The following is a 15,165-nucleotide window of genomic DNA, read 5'->3' on the forward strand; positions in this document are numbered from 1 at the left end:
GCCTTGGTAAATTTAAGAAAATTTTAATCGTATCAAGTATCTTTTCTCACCACAATGCTAGGAGACTAGATATCAATTACAGGAAAAAATCTGTAAAAAATACAAACACATGGAGGCTAAACAATACACTACTAAATAACCAAGAGTTCACTGAAGAAATCAAAGAGGAAATTTAAAAATACCTAGAAACAAATGACAATGAAAACACGATGACACAAAACCTATGGGATGCAGCAAAAGCAGTTCTAAGAGGGAAGTTTATAGCAATACAAACCTACCTCAAGAAACAACAAACATCTCAAATAAACAACCTAAACTTACACCTAAAGCAATTAGAGAAAGAAGAACAAAAAACCCCCAAAGTTAGCAGAAGGAAGGAAATCATAAAGATCAGATCAGAAATAAATGAAAAAGAAATGAAGGAAACAATAGCAAAGATCAATAAAACTAAAAGCTGGTTCTTTGAGAAGATAAACAAAATTGATAAACCATTAGCCAGACTCGTAAAGAAAAAAAGGGAGAAGACTCAAATCAATAGAATTAGAAATGAAAAAGGAGAAGTAACAACTGACACTGCAGAAATACAAAGGATCATGAGAGATTACTACAAGCAACTATATGCCAATAAAATGGACAACCTGGAAGAAATGGACAAATTCTTAGAAAAGCACAACCTTCCGAAACTGAACCAGGAAGAAATAGAAAATATAAACATACCAATCACAAGCACTGATATTGAGACTGTGATTAAAAATCTTCCAACAAACAAACGCCCAGGACCAGATGGCTTCACAGGCGAATTCTATCAAACATTTAGAGAAGAGCTAACACCTATCCTTCTCAAACTCTTCCAAAATATAGCAGAGGGAGGAATACTCCCAAACTCATTCTATGAGGCCATCATCACCATGATACCAAAACCAGACAAAGATGTCACAAAGAAAGAAAACTACAGGCCAATATCACTGATGAACATAGATGCAAAAATCCTCAACAAAATAGTAGCAAACAGAATCCAACAGCACATTAAAAGGATCATACACCATGATTAAGTGGGGATTATCCCAGGAATGCAAGGATTCTTCAATATATGCAAATCAGTCAATGTGATACACCATATTAACAAATTGAAGGAGAAAAACCATATGATCATCTCAATAGATGCAGAAAAAGCTTTTGACAAAATTCAACACCCATTTATGATAAAAACCCGCCAGAAAGTAGGCATAGAGGGAACTTACCTCAACGTAATAAAGGCCATGTATGACAAACCCACAGCCAACATCATTCTCAATGGTGAAAAACTGAAACCATTTCCTCTAAGATCAAGAACAAGACAAGGTTGTCCACTCTCACCACTATTATTCAACATAGTTTTGGAAGTTTTAGCCACAGCAATCAGAGGAGAAAAAGAAATAAAAGGAATACAAATCAGAAAAGAAGAAATAAAGCTGTCACAGTTTGCAGATGACATGATACTATACATAGAGAATCCTAAAGATGCTACCAGAAAACTACTAGAGCTAATCAATGAATTTGGTAAAGTAGCAGGATACAAAATTAATGCACAGAAATCTCTTGCATTCCTATACACTAATGATGAAAAATCTGAAAGAGAAATTAAGGAAACACTCCCACTTACCACTGCAACAAAAAGAGTAAAATACCTAGGAATAAACCTACCTAAGGAGACAAAAGACCTATATGCAGAAAACTATAAGACACTGATGAAAGAAATTAAAGATGATACCAACAGATGGAGAGATATACCATGTTCTTGGATTGGATGAATCAACGTTGTGAAAATGACTATACTACCCAAAGCAATCTACAGATTCAGTGCAATCCCTATCAAACTACCAATGACATTTTTCACATAAGTAGAGCAAAAAAAATTCACAATTTGTATGGAAACACAAAAGACCCCGAATAGACAAAGCAATCTTGAGAAAGAAAAATGGAGCTGGAGGAATCAGCCTCCTGGACTTCAGACTATACTACAAAGCTACAGTAATCAAGACAGTATGGTACTGGCACAAAGAACAGAAATATAGATCAATGGAACAGGATAGAAAGCCCAGAGATAAACCCACACACATATGGTCACCTTATTTTTGATAAAGGAGGCAAGAATATACAATGGAGAAAAGAAAGCCTCTTCAATAAGTGGTGCTGGGAAAACTGGACAGCTACATGTAAAAGAATGAAATTAGAACACTCCCTAACACCATACACAAAAATAAACTCAAAATGGATTACAGACCTAAATGTAAGACTGGACACTATAAAACTCTTAGAGGAAAACATAGGCAGAACACTCTATGACATAGATCACAGCAAGATCCTTTTTGACCCACCTCCTAGAGAAATGGAAATAAAAACAAAAATAAACAAATGGGACCTAATGAAACTTAAAAGCTTTTGCAAAGCAAAGGAAACTACAAACAAGATGAAAAGACAACCCTCAGAACTGGAGAAAATATTTGCAAATGAAGCAACTGACAAAGGATTAATCTCCAAAATTTACAAGCAGCTCATGCAGCTCAATATAAAAAAAAAAACAACCCGATCCAAAAATGGGCTGAAGACCTAAATAGACATTTCTCCAAAGAAGATATACAGATTGCCAACAAACACATGAAAGGATTCTCAACATCACCAGTCATTAGAGAAATGCAAATCAAAACCACAATGAGGTATCACCTCACACCAGTCAGAATGGCCATCATCAAAAAATCTACAAACAGTAAATGCTGGAGAGGGTGTGGAGAAAAGGGAACCCTCTTGCACTGTTGGTGGGAATGTAAATTGATACAGCCACTATGGAGAACAGTATGGAGGTTCCTTAAAATCTAAAAATAGAACTACCATACGACCCAGCAATCCCACTACTGGGCATATACCCTGAGAAAACCATAATTCAAAAAGAGTCATGTACCACAATATTCATTGCAGCTCTACTTACAATAGCCAGGACATGGAAGCAACCTAAGTGTCCATCGACAGATGAATGGATAAAGAAGGTGTGGCACATATATACAATGAAATATTACTCAGCCATAAAATGAAATGAAATTGATTTATTTGTAGTGAGGTGGATGGACCTAGAGACTGTCATACAGAGTGAAGTAAGTCAGAAAGAGAAAAATAAATACCATATGCTAACACATATATGTGGAATCTAAAAAAAAAAAAAAAAAAGGGCTTCCCTGGTGGCGCAGTGGTTGGGAGTCTGCCTGCCAATGCAGGGGACACGGGTTCGAGCCCTGGTCTGGGAAGATCCCACATGCCACGGAGCAGCTGGGCCCGTGAGCCACAATTGCTGAGCCTGCGCGTCTGGAGCCTGTGCTCCGCAACAAGAGAGGCCGCGATAGTGAGAGGCCCGCGCAACGCGATGAAGAGTGGTCCCCGCTTGCCACAACTGGAGAGGGCGCTCGCACAGAAACGAAGACCCAACACAGCAATCAATCAATCAATAAATCAATCAATAAATAAAGAACGTGAATTTCTTAAAAAAAAAAAAAAAAAAAGGTTTTGAAGAACCTAGGGGCAGGACAGGAATAAAGATGCAGATGTAGAGAATGGACTTGAGGACACAGGGAGGGGAAAGGGTAAGCTGGGATGAAGTGAGAGAGTGGCATGGACTTATATACACTAACAAATGTAAAATAGATAGCTAGTGGGAAGCAGCTGCATAGCACAGGGAGGTCAGCTCGGTGCTTTGTGACCACCTAGAGGGGTGGGATAGGGAGGGTGAGAGGGAGACGCAAGAGGGAGGAGATATGGGGATATATGTATATGTATAGCTGATTCACTTTGTTATAAAACAGAAACTAACACACCATTGTAAAGCAATTATACTCCAATAAAGATGTTAAAAAAAAAAAGTAGAATGCAGGGCCCTGGGCAATCGATTTAACCTCTCTAGGTTAGTCTCTCCATCTGCAAAATGGGCATGATATTACTTCTTTACAGGAAAGTTGTGAGGTTGCAGTGAGACAGTATGTGCAGAATCACTTAGTTTGGCCTGTAGTTGGGCTTTGGGGTAATTTGGACACATAAGGACACTACGATGAACTGAATTGTGTCCCCCTCAAAATCCATATGTTGAAGCCCTAATCCCCAATGTGACTATATTTGGAGATAGGGTCTTCAGGAGATAATTAAGGTTAAATGAGGTATAGTAGTAGCCCAATCTGATAGGACTGTGGCCTTATAAGAAGAGAGATCTCTCTCGGTCTCTCTTGCTCTCTCTGCCATGTGAGAACACAGTGAGAAGGCAGCTGTCTACAAGCCAGCAAGAGAGTCCTCGCCAGAACCCGACCATGCTGACTACCTGGATCTCAGACTTCCAGACTCCAGAACTGTGAGAAAATGAAAAATTCTGTTGCTTAAGTCACCCAGTCAGTGGTACTTTGTTATGGTGGCCCAAGCTGACTAATGCAGACATGTATTCAATCTGTGTACAGTCTGTCTTCAGAAAGTGGTGATGGCATGGACTCGGCCCTGAGGGGGGTGGGCCTGTGGTCTCCCTGCCCCTCCAGCTGCTCCTACCCTGGCTTCCCAGGTCCCAGTGATCTGGGTCCTGCTACCTTCTTGGCCTCATCTGGTACCACCCGTCACTTATTTCCTAGATTGGCCTTCTTTCTTTCATTTCTCAAATGCTCCAAGCTCTATCCTGCTTTGCAGGTGCTGTCCCCTCTGCCTGCAGTGCTTACCTTTGCAGGGTTTACCTTTCACTCTAAGGTTCAGTTCTTAGAGAGCCCTGCCTGGACTGCCTGCCCAAGACAGCACAACTTCTACCCAGGCTGCTCTTGTTTCTTCCCAGCAGACATCACGTACTGAAATTAAATGGTTTACCTGTTTCTTATCTATTTTTCTCCATTAGAACGTAAGCTCCATGATGATAGAGGTCTTGTTTACTTGTTCTTGCTGTATCCCCAGAGCTTGGCATGGTGACTGTCACATAATAGGGACTCAACCCAGAAAGAAAGAACAAAAGAAAGAAAGAGAGAAAGAGAGAGAGAGAGAGAGAGAGAGAAAGACAGAGAAAGAACGAAAGAGCAAACTGATCTGGTAAAAGTTCCATGCCCGTGCACCCAGCATCCCTTGAAGTAGATCCAAAGCACCTTGATTTCCAGTACCACAACTTATCCCTCATTATAACTAGAGGCCAACTGGTCCAGCCAACGGTTTTTCAACTGAAGGGTTCTATGGAGGGGTATGGGCCACCACAGAGAGCTAGGCGGAGGACGAGGTGAATGAGTTGGCCTTCTTTTTTTTCTTTTTGAATTTTATTTTATTTTATTTTTATACAACAGGTTCTTATTAGTTATCCATTTTATACATATTAGTGTATACATGTCAATCGCAATCTCCCAATTCATCCCACCACCACCCCCACTCCCGCCACTTTCCTCCCTTGGTGTCCATACGTTTGTTCTCTACATCTGTGTCTCTATTTCTGTCCTGCAAACCAGTTCATCTATGCCATTTTTCTAGGTTCCACATATATGCATTAATATATGATATTTGTTTTTCTCTTTCTGACTTACTTCACTCTGTATGACAGTCTCTAGATCCATCCACGTCTTTACAAATGACCCAATTTTGTTCCTTTTTATGGCTGAGTAATGTTCCATTGTATATATATACCACATCTTATTTATCCATTCGTCTGTTGATGGGCATTTAGGTTTCTTCCATGCCCTGGCTATTGTAAATAGTGCTGCAATGAACATTGAGGTGCATGTGTCTTTTTGAATTATGGTTTTCTCAGGGTGTATGCCCAGTAGTGGGATTGCTGGGTCATATGGTAGTTCTATTTTTAGTTTTTTAAGGAGCCTCCATACTGTTCTCCATAGTGGCTGTATCAATTTACATTCCCACCAACAGTGCAAGAGGGTTCCCTTTTCTCCACACCCTCTCCAGCATTTACTGTTTGTAGATTTTTTGATGATGGCCATTCTGACTGGTGTGAGGTGATACCTCATTGTGGTTTTGATTTGCATTTCTCTAATGACTGGTGATGTTGAGAATCCTTTCATGTGTTTTTTGGCAATCTGTATATCTTCTTTGGAGAAATGTCTATTTAGGTCTTCTGCCCATTTTTGGATTGGGTTGTTTTTTTTTTTTTTTGATATTGAGCTGCATGAGCTGCTTGTAAATTTTGGAGATTAATCCTTTGTCAGTTACTTCATTTGCAAATATTTTCTCCAGTTCTGAGGGTTGTCTTTTCATCTTGTTTGTAGTTTCCTTTGCTTTGCAAAAGCTTTTAAGTTTCATTAGGTCCCATTTGTTTATTTTTGTTTTTGTTTCCATTACTCTAGGAGGTGGATCAAAAAAGATCTTGCTGTGATTTATGTCAAAGAGTGTTCTTCCTATGTTTTCCTCTAAGAGTTTTATAGTGTCCAGTCTTACATTTAGGTCTGTAATCCATTTTGAGTTTATTTTTGTGTATGGTGTTAGGGAGTGTTCTAATTTCATTCTTTTACATGTAGCTGTCCAGTTTTCCCAGCACAACTTATTGAAGAGACTGTCTTTTCTCCATTGTATATCTTTGCCTCCTTTGTCATAGATTAGTTGACCATAGGTGCGTGGGTTTATCTCTGGGCTTTCTATCCTGTTCCATTGATCTATATTTCTGTTTTTGTGCCAGTACCATATTGTCTTGATTACTGTAGCTTTGTAGTATAGTCTGAAGGCCAGGAGCCTGATTCCTCCAGCTCCGTTTTTTTCCCTCAAGACTGCTTTTGCTATTAAGGGTCTTTTGTGTCTCCATACAAATTTTAAGATTTTTTGTTCTGGTTCTGTAAAAAATGCCATTGGTAATTTGATAGTGATTGCACTGAATCTGTAGATTGCTTTGGGTAGTATAGTGATTTCCACAATGTTGATTTGTCCAATCCAAGAATATGGTATATCTCTCCATCTGTTTGTATCACCTTTAATTTCTTTCATCAGTGTCTTATAGTTTTCTGCATACAGGTCTTTTGTCTCCCTAGGTAGGTTTATTCCTAGGTATTTTACTCTTTTTGTTGCAGTGGTAAGTGGGAGTGTTTCCTTAATTTCTCTTTCAGATTTTTCATCATTAGTGTATAGGAATGCAAGAGATTTCTGTGCATTAATTTTGTATCCTGCAACTTTACCAAATTCATTGATTAGCTCTAATAGTTTTCTGGTGGCATCTTTAGGATTCTGTATAGTATCATGTCATCTGCAAACAGTGACAGTTTTACTTCTTCTTTTCCAATTTGTATTCCTTTTATTTCTTTTTCTTCTCTGATTGCTGAGGCTAGGACTTCCAAAACTATGTTGAATAATAGTGGTGAGAGTGAACATCCTTGCTCTGTTCTTAGAGGACATGGTTTCAGTTTTTCACCATTGAGAATGATGTTTGCTGTGGGTTTGTCATATATGGCCTTTATTATGTTGAGGTAGTTTCCCTCTATGCCCACTTTCTGGAGAGTTTTTATCATAAATGGGTGTTGAATTTTGTCAAAAGCTTTTTCTGCATCTATTGAGATGATCATATGGTTTTTCTCCTTCAATTTATTAATATGGTGTATCAATTTGATTGATTTGCATATATTGAAGAATCCTTGCATCCCTGGGATAAATCCCACTTGATCATGGTGTATGATCCTTTTAATGTGTTGTTGGATTCTGTTTGCTAGTATTTTGTTGAGGATTTTTGCATCTATACTCATCAGTGATATTGGTCTGTAATTTTCTTTTTTTGTGGTATGTTTGTCTGGTTTTGGTATCAGGGTGATGGTGGCCTCATAGAATGAGTTTGGGAGTGTTCCTTCCTCTGCAGTTTTTTGGAAGAGTTTGAGAAGGATGGGTGTTAGCTCTTCTCTAAATGTTTGATAGAATTCACCTGTGAAGCCATCTGGTCCTGGACTTTTGTTTGTTGGAAGATTTTTAATCACAGTTTCAATTTAATTACTTGTTATTTGTCTGTTCATATTTTCTGTTTCTTCCTGGTTCAGTCTTGGAAGGTTATACCTTTCTAAGAATTTGTCTATTTCTTCCAGGTTGTCCATTTTATTGGCATAGAGTTGCTTGTAATAGTCTCTTAGGATGCTTTGCTTTATGTGGTGTCTGTTGTAACTTCTCCTTTTCCGTTTCTAATTTTATTGATTTGAGTCCTCTCCCTCTTTTTCTTGATGAGTTTGGCTAATGGTTTATCAATTTTGTTTATCTTCTCAAAGAACCAGCTTTTAGTTATATTGATCTTTGCTATTATTTTCTTTGTTTCTATTTCATTTATTTCTGCTCTGATCTTTATGATTTCTTTCCTTCTACTAACTTTGGGTTTTGTTTGTTCTTCTTTCTGTTGTTCCTTTAGGTGTAAGGTTAGACTGTTTATTTGAGATTTTTCTTGTTTCTTGAGGCAGGCTTGTATTGCTATAAACTTCCCTCATAGAACTGCTTTTGCTGCATCCCATAGGTTTTGGATTGTCGTGTTTTCGTTGTCATTTGTTTCTAGGTATTTTTTGATTTCCTCTTTGATTTCTTCAGTGATCTCTTGGTTATTTAGTAACGTATTGTTTAGCCTCCATGTGGTTGTGTTTTTTTCGTTTTTTTCCTTGTAATTGACTTCTAATCTTACAGCGTCGTGGTCAATAAAGATGCTTGATATGATTTCAGTTTTCTTAAATTTACTGAGGCTTTATTTGTGACCCAAGATGTGATCTATCCTGGAGAATGTTCCATGAGCACTTGAGAAGAAAGTGTAATCTGCTGTTTCTGGATGGAATGTCTTATAAGTATCAATTAAATCTATCTGGTTTATTGTGTCATTTAAAGCTTGTGTTTCCTTATTAATTTTCTGTTTGGATGATCTGTCCATTGGTGTAAGTGAGGTGTTAAAGTCCCCCACTATTATTGTGTTACTGTCTATTTCCTCTTTTATAGCTGTTAGAAGTTGACTTATGTATTGAGGTGCTCCTATGTTGGGTGCATATATATTTATAATTGTTATATATTCTTCTTGGATTGATCCCTTGATCATTATGTAGTGTCCTTCCTTGTCTCTTGTAACATTCTTTATTTTAAAGTCTAGTTTATCTGCTATGAGTATTGCTACTCCAGCTTTCTTTTGATTTCCATTTGCATGGCATATCTTTTTCCATCCCCTCACTTTCAGTCTGTATGTGTCCCTAGGACTGAAGTGGGTCTCTTGTAGACAGCATAAATCTGGGTCTTGTTTTTGTATCCATTCAGCAAGCCTGTGTCTTTTGGTTGGAGCATTTAATCCCTTCATGTTTAAGGTAACTATTGATATGTATGTTCCTATTACATTTTCTTAATTGTTATGGGTTTGTTTTTGTAGGTCCTTTTCTTCTCTTGTGTTTCCCACTTAGAGAAGTTCCATTAGCATTTGTTGTAGAGCTGGTTTGGTGGTGGTGAATTCTCTTAGCTTTTGCTTGTCTGTAAAGCTTTTGATTTCTCCGTCGAATCTGAATGAGATCCTTGCCGGGTAGAGAAATCTTGGTTGTAGGTTTTTCCCTTTCATCACTTTAATCCCTTTCATCACTTTAAATATATCATGCCACTCCCTTCCGGCTTGTAGAGTTTCAGCTGAGAAATCAGCTGTTAACCTTATGGGAGTTCCCTTGTATGTTATTTGTCGTTTTTCCCTTGTTGCTTTCAATAATTTTTCTTTGTCTTTAGTTTTTGCCAGTTTGATTACTATGTGTCTCAGAGTGTTTCTCCTTGGGTTTATCCTGCCTGGGACTCTCTGTGCTTCCTGGACTTGGGTGGCTATTTCCTTTCCCATGTTAGGGAAGTTTTCTACTATAATCTCTTCAAATATTTTCTCTGGTCCTTTCTCTCTCTCTTCTCCTTCTGGGACCCCTATAATGCGAATGTTGTTGCGTTTAATGTTGTCCCAGAGATCTGTTAGGCTGTCTTCATTTCTTTTCATTCTTTTTTTTTTATTCTGTTCTGCGGCAATGAATTCCACCATTGTGTCTTCCAGGGCACTTATCCGTTCTTCTGCCTCAGTTATGCTGCTATTGATTCCTTCTAGTGTATTTTTCATTTCAGTTATTGTATTGTTCGTCTCTGTTTGTTTGTTCTTTAATTCTTCTAGGTGTTTGTTCTTTAATTCTTCTAGGTCTTTGTTAAACATTTCTCGCATCTTCTCGATCTTTGCCTCCATTCTTTTCCGAGGTCCGGGATCATCTTCACTATCATTATTCTGAATTCTTTTTCTAGAAGGTTGCCTGTCTCCACTTCATTTAGTTGTTTTTCTGGGGTTTTATCTTGTTCCTTCATCTTGTATATAGCCCTCTGCCTTTTCATATTGTCTATCGATCTGTGAATGTAGTTTTTGTTCCACAGGCTGCAGGAGTGTAGTTCTTCTTGCTTCTGCTGTCTGCCCTCTCATGATTGGCCTTTGAATGCTCTTTTCTACCCTTTCAACCAGTAGAGCTCTGAGTTTATCTGATTCCTATATTGGACTTTAGTGAAAAATCTCACTAGAAGAAAGAGCTCCACAGCTAGGAGAAAATGGAAAACCACAAATTGGATCCAACCCTTTATGTTACAGAGGAAGAATCTGAGGACCAGTGAGGGAAAGGGACTTGCCCATGCACAGATGGTCATTGGCAGAGCACTGTATCCCCAATGGTGCAGTGGTCAGACACTATTCTTGTTAACCATTCTTGTTATGTGAGTGAGAAATACTGGCTTCCTCAAATGCTATAGCTTAGCTTTTACTCTCTATGAACTGGGGACAAGAAAGGGCTTATGATCACCACTGGTCTCTGGCAGTCCCGAACAAACTTCAAGCTCAAGAGTCCCATGGGTTCTCATGCCCACTGCAGGAGACCACACATGAACTCTGCTAGGGGCACTCAGGAGAACCCTGGCCAGGCCAAAGAGCCACCAAAGAACATTACACATGGCCCAGTAAGTCACAGCAGTTTCAGAAGGGGAGGATTTCTTCTTAGAAAGACTCAGAGCTGGCTAGCGTGGAATCCAGCCCTCTGAGAGTCTTGTTGGTGGTAGAATGATAGACTTTTCTGACAGCCCCCTTACTTTCTGACCTCTCTTCTACCTTCCCTTCTTTTCCTTCCTCCCTTTCTTCAGCTAGTTCCAAGGAGCATTTGCTGACTGGAAATTTTATGTTAACCATTACTGCAAACCCAGACATTTGTTTCATCACTGGCAATCAGCTCTTGTCCTTAGGGAAACCTAATTAGGTATTACGGGACTTTTGATGTCGTTTCTGTGGAAACCCCCATAGTAATGGTGTACATGCAGAATATATGCTCTAGGGAGTTTGGGGGGGGAAATGTATATATTATTACTGGATTTTAAGAATATCTTTAATTTTTTTCTCTTGCTTTTTTTCTGCATATATATTTTTTAAATCATGGAAATTTTCCCTGGATTTTTTTCTCTCACAGAGAGAGAATAGTAGAGAACACAAGGGCCTTTTCCATTTTCTCTCCTTTAATTAAAAAAAATTCATAGTTGCGCAAGAATGAAAGTTTTTCAGATGGGTCAGAAAATGTCTAAGCAGGATCTCCCCTAATAGCTGAGAACATTTTAAGGAAAGATATTGCTTAAATAAAGAATCAAAAAGGCCTCAAGTCTTTCAAAATAGAAGGGGGAAACTAGCAAATCCAATTAATCAACTCCAAATTTATTTACACTAAAGGGGAAAAAAAAAAGGGCAGGTTCCCTGGTGTTGTTGCTCTGTCAGGTTGACACTGGGGGCTCCGGGACATTCTCCTTGTCTCCCTGTTGAGACAGCCTGTTTCCAGTCCTGCAGCTAACGCATGGTGGGCTCCAGTGATTGCACGTGAAACGACCTGTCCTGGGGTGACCAGATGGCCCTTCAGAGTTGGCCACCATGGTGAGCTGGTGAACCACACAATTACTCTGTGAGAAACTCCAATGTGGGAAGCGTGCAGACCTGGTCTGACTGGTGCAGATGGAAGAGCCCAGCAGACTTTACAGAGAGGGAGCCTGTTATACACCCATGTGCCACAGCTAAAATTCAAGTGTTCCTGGAGAACCCATAAATAACTGAACTGTTTTCTTTGATACCTCTAATTGGCCACTCAAGGATGGAATGCCCACATTGACCTTTTTGCTAGCTGCCAGCTGATCAATTTACCCCCCAAATTTGCCAACAAGATTCACTGTTCCCAGAGTCCCTGCAGTTTTTCTTCTTCACACCCGATAAATTCTGTTTTGCCTTCGCTCCTCGATTCAGTCTACCAGCTGACTTCCTTGCCTGTGAGAAACACATTGCATGCAAAATAACTCAGCTGCTTGCAAAATAATTTTTTAAATGCTTTGATTTATTCTTTGATATATGAAATGATGTGTCCACTGGGTGGGGCAGGGCTGGGGGAAGCTGGCATGGCCCTTGATCATGATCTCCTCTTCATCCAGTTACCCAGTTACTTGAGATAGAATGGCCAGCCCTGTCTGATTAACTATGTGGGGTGGGAGGGTGGGGGTGGAAGTTCCTTCTAGGGGCTGTGGCATGAGAAGTTAAAAGAGAAGTGTTGGGCATGGCAGGCAAATCACCTGACTTCTAATATGCGTGCTTAGTAAACGCGTGAATTAGATTTGTTTATGTATTAGTTTTGTTGCATGACAAAGCACCCCCAAAATTAATGACTTAAAACAATAATCATTTAGCTCCCGATTGTGTGGGTCAGCAATCAGGGCAAGGCTCAGCTTGGTAGTTCTTCTGCTGTCTCACCTGGGGTGAGCTTCTGTCATGCAGCTGGTCAAGGATGGCCTCACTCGCGTGCCTGGCAGCTGGTGCTGGCTGTAGGCTGGGGTGATGGGGAAAATGGGGCCACGTGTCTACAGCAAGCCCCATCACACTGACATTCTACAAACCTCAGCTACATCACATTCTCTAATGTCCCTTTGGCCAAAGGAAGGCACACGGCCAGGGTCAGATTCAAGGGAGAAATGGACTGTACCTCTTGAGAAATGGACTGTATGTACCTCTTGCTGGGAGAAGAAGCAAAGTCACATGTGAAGAAAGAAACAAACAGGATTGGAGGAATTGGTGGCATTTTGGTAGCACCACACCAGGTTTGTCTGATACAGGCCTTCCAAGCACTACTGAATCCCTATCTTGCCTAAGAAACTTTCCATGATGGGCCCTTATCATGCCTCTCTTATGCTAGAGCTCCTTGAGATTGTGAGCTGATTCATGGGACATGTGTCTGATTCATATTTATATCACCACAGTGTTCTCACCTAGTTGGTTCTTTTTCATTGAGGTATAATCGACAAATAAAATTGTATAGTGTACAATGTGATGATTTGATATACGTATACATTGTGAAATGATTACCACAGTCAAGTTAATTAACACATCTACCCCCTCACATCGTTACCTTTTTTTTTTTTTGAGAACACTTATGATCTGCTCTCTTAGCAAATTTCAAGTATTGGTTGGTTCTTACTAAATATTTTATTGAATTGAGTTGAGTTGAATTGACTGAGTTGGTTCTCTTTTCTTTCTAATTACAAGCTCCTTGAAGGCAAGTTTGGAATTGCTCTCTCACATAAAATCTCCCTCCCAAAGCTCTTGGAATTATACCGACAGGCTGAAAATCCCACAGGCTCTTAGAACCAGTTAAGTGGCAGAGGATCAGGTCTGGAGCCAGCTCTGTTCAGGACACTATCTGGGGTAAGAGTGGGACTTGCAGGTGACCACAGGCCCTGGCACCAAAGCATTCCATCTTCAGGCCGACCATACCCCAAATGAGCGGCATCACTGTGTGAGGCTAAGGAGGCAGAAAGATACAGCAGTTTGGAGATCGTGGCTTTCCTTCCTCACTCAGGGGAAACCCAGGCCAGGTCAGGAGGAAACATGTTTGTCAGCCCCCGGCCTCTGAGGCTTCTACTCTGTGACAGCTCAGAGCGGACCCCACCACCTGAACCTCCGAGGGCCCTCTGGCACCCCCTGCCCCATGCCAGATCCCATCCACATCACCTCAGCACTCTTCCAAAATTCATCAGGGTGACCAGTCAGGCTGCTCTAGAACCAGGCCTGGGTGGCTGAGACCCAAATGGAGGGAAGGACAGTCCTTTGCCACCCTCCCCACTCTGGTCCAGCAGTGCTCTAGCACTTCTCCAGCACTTTCTAAGGCTTGGAGATCACCTGTGACCCTTTATTCCAGATTGGACCACCCCCTGGGAATAGGAGGATGTCCCTCCCATGGCATAAGATAAATCGTCAGGTACTTCATTACTCACAGGCTTAGCAATGAGTTTTCTACGGGAGTTTCCATTCTGGGTGGTTAACAAGGGCAACTGGCCACCGGCCACCTGTCCTTTTCTTCACATGACACAGTCATTCACCCACCCACCCCTTTACTCACTAAAATTCTATTGACTGCCCACTGTGTACCAGGAGCATCTCAGGCCTTGGGGAGAGGTGAGATGAGCCAGGCGTGGGTCCTGTCCCCTGGGAGCTCATGTGCCCTGAGACCACACACGAGGTCTGCACAGGACCACGGAATAAGGGCTCTTCAGAGCAGAAGGTACCTCGGGGATCATCCAACCTATCCCCTCATTCCTCAGAGGAGGAAACTGAGCCCAAGAGAGGGGAGTTTAGTCATCCAGGGTCACACAGTAAGCAGTAGTAATTGATTCACTACGCAAGAATTTACCCAACACCTATATATGCTAAGATCTGGGCTGACACTGGAGATACCACAGGGAACAAGGTGGACACGGCCCTGTCCCTTTGGCACTCCAGCTGTGACTGGTGGGTCTCAATCCAGGTTACACTTTAGGCTTACCCAAGGAAGCTTAAGAAAAATCCCAATGCCAGGGCCTCATGCCCAGAGGTTCAGACTGGCTTGGTCTGGGGTCCAAGTGTGGGTATTTATAAACAAGTTCTCCAAGTGATTCTGATGTGCAGACAGGTCAAGGACCACTGCTCTGGGGTGGGGGAGACAGGCAAAAACCAAGTAAACATGAATAAATACGTAAATGAAATTTGTGATTTGTAAGGAATGAATAGGATGCTGAGTGAGGACATGGCAGGGTGGGGTACTGTTATCTGCCTAAGTCTGAGTGAGGCTACACTTGGAGAACTGTGGTTCCAGGGGTCAGATGGGAGCAAGCACAAGGGCATCCTCATATGGGACAGCAATGGAATCT

General features: G+C 40.8%; 1 protein-coding gene across 2 annotated transcripts in view; it reads left to right on the top strand.

Annotated features, from left to right (window-relative positions):
- The window catches only part of KCNN3 (potassium calcium-activated channel subfamily N member 3), a 173,951-nt gene that overhangs the window by 93,617 nt on the left and 65,169 nt on the right, over positions 1–15,165 (top strand). The gene's annotated exons all lie outside the window — the stretch shown is intronic.

This window comes from Eubalaena glacialis, chromosome 3 (genome assembly GCF_028564815.1).
Source record: "Eubalaena glacialis isolate mEubGla1 chromosome 3, mEubGla1.1.hap2.+ XY, whole genome shotgun sequence".
Taxonomy (NCBI): domain Eukaryota; kingdom Metazoa; phylum Chordata; class Mammalia; order Artiodactyla; family Balaenidae; genus Eubalaena; species Eubalaena glacialis.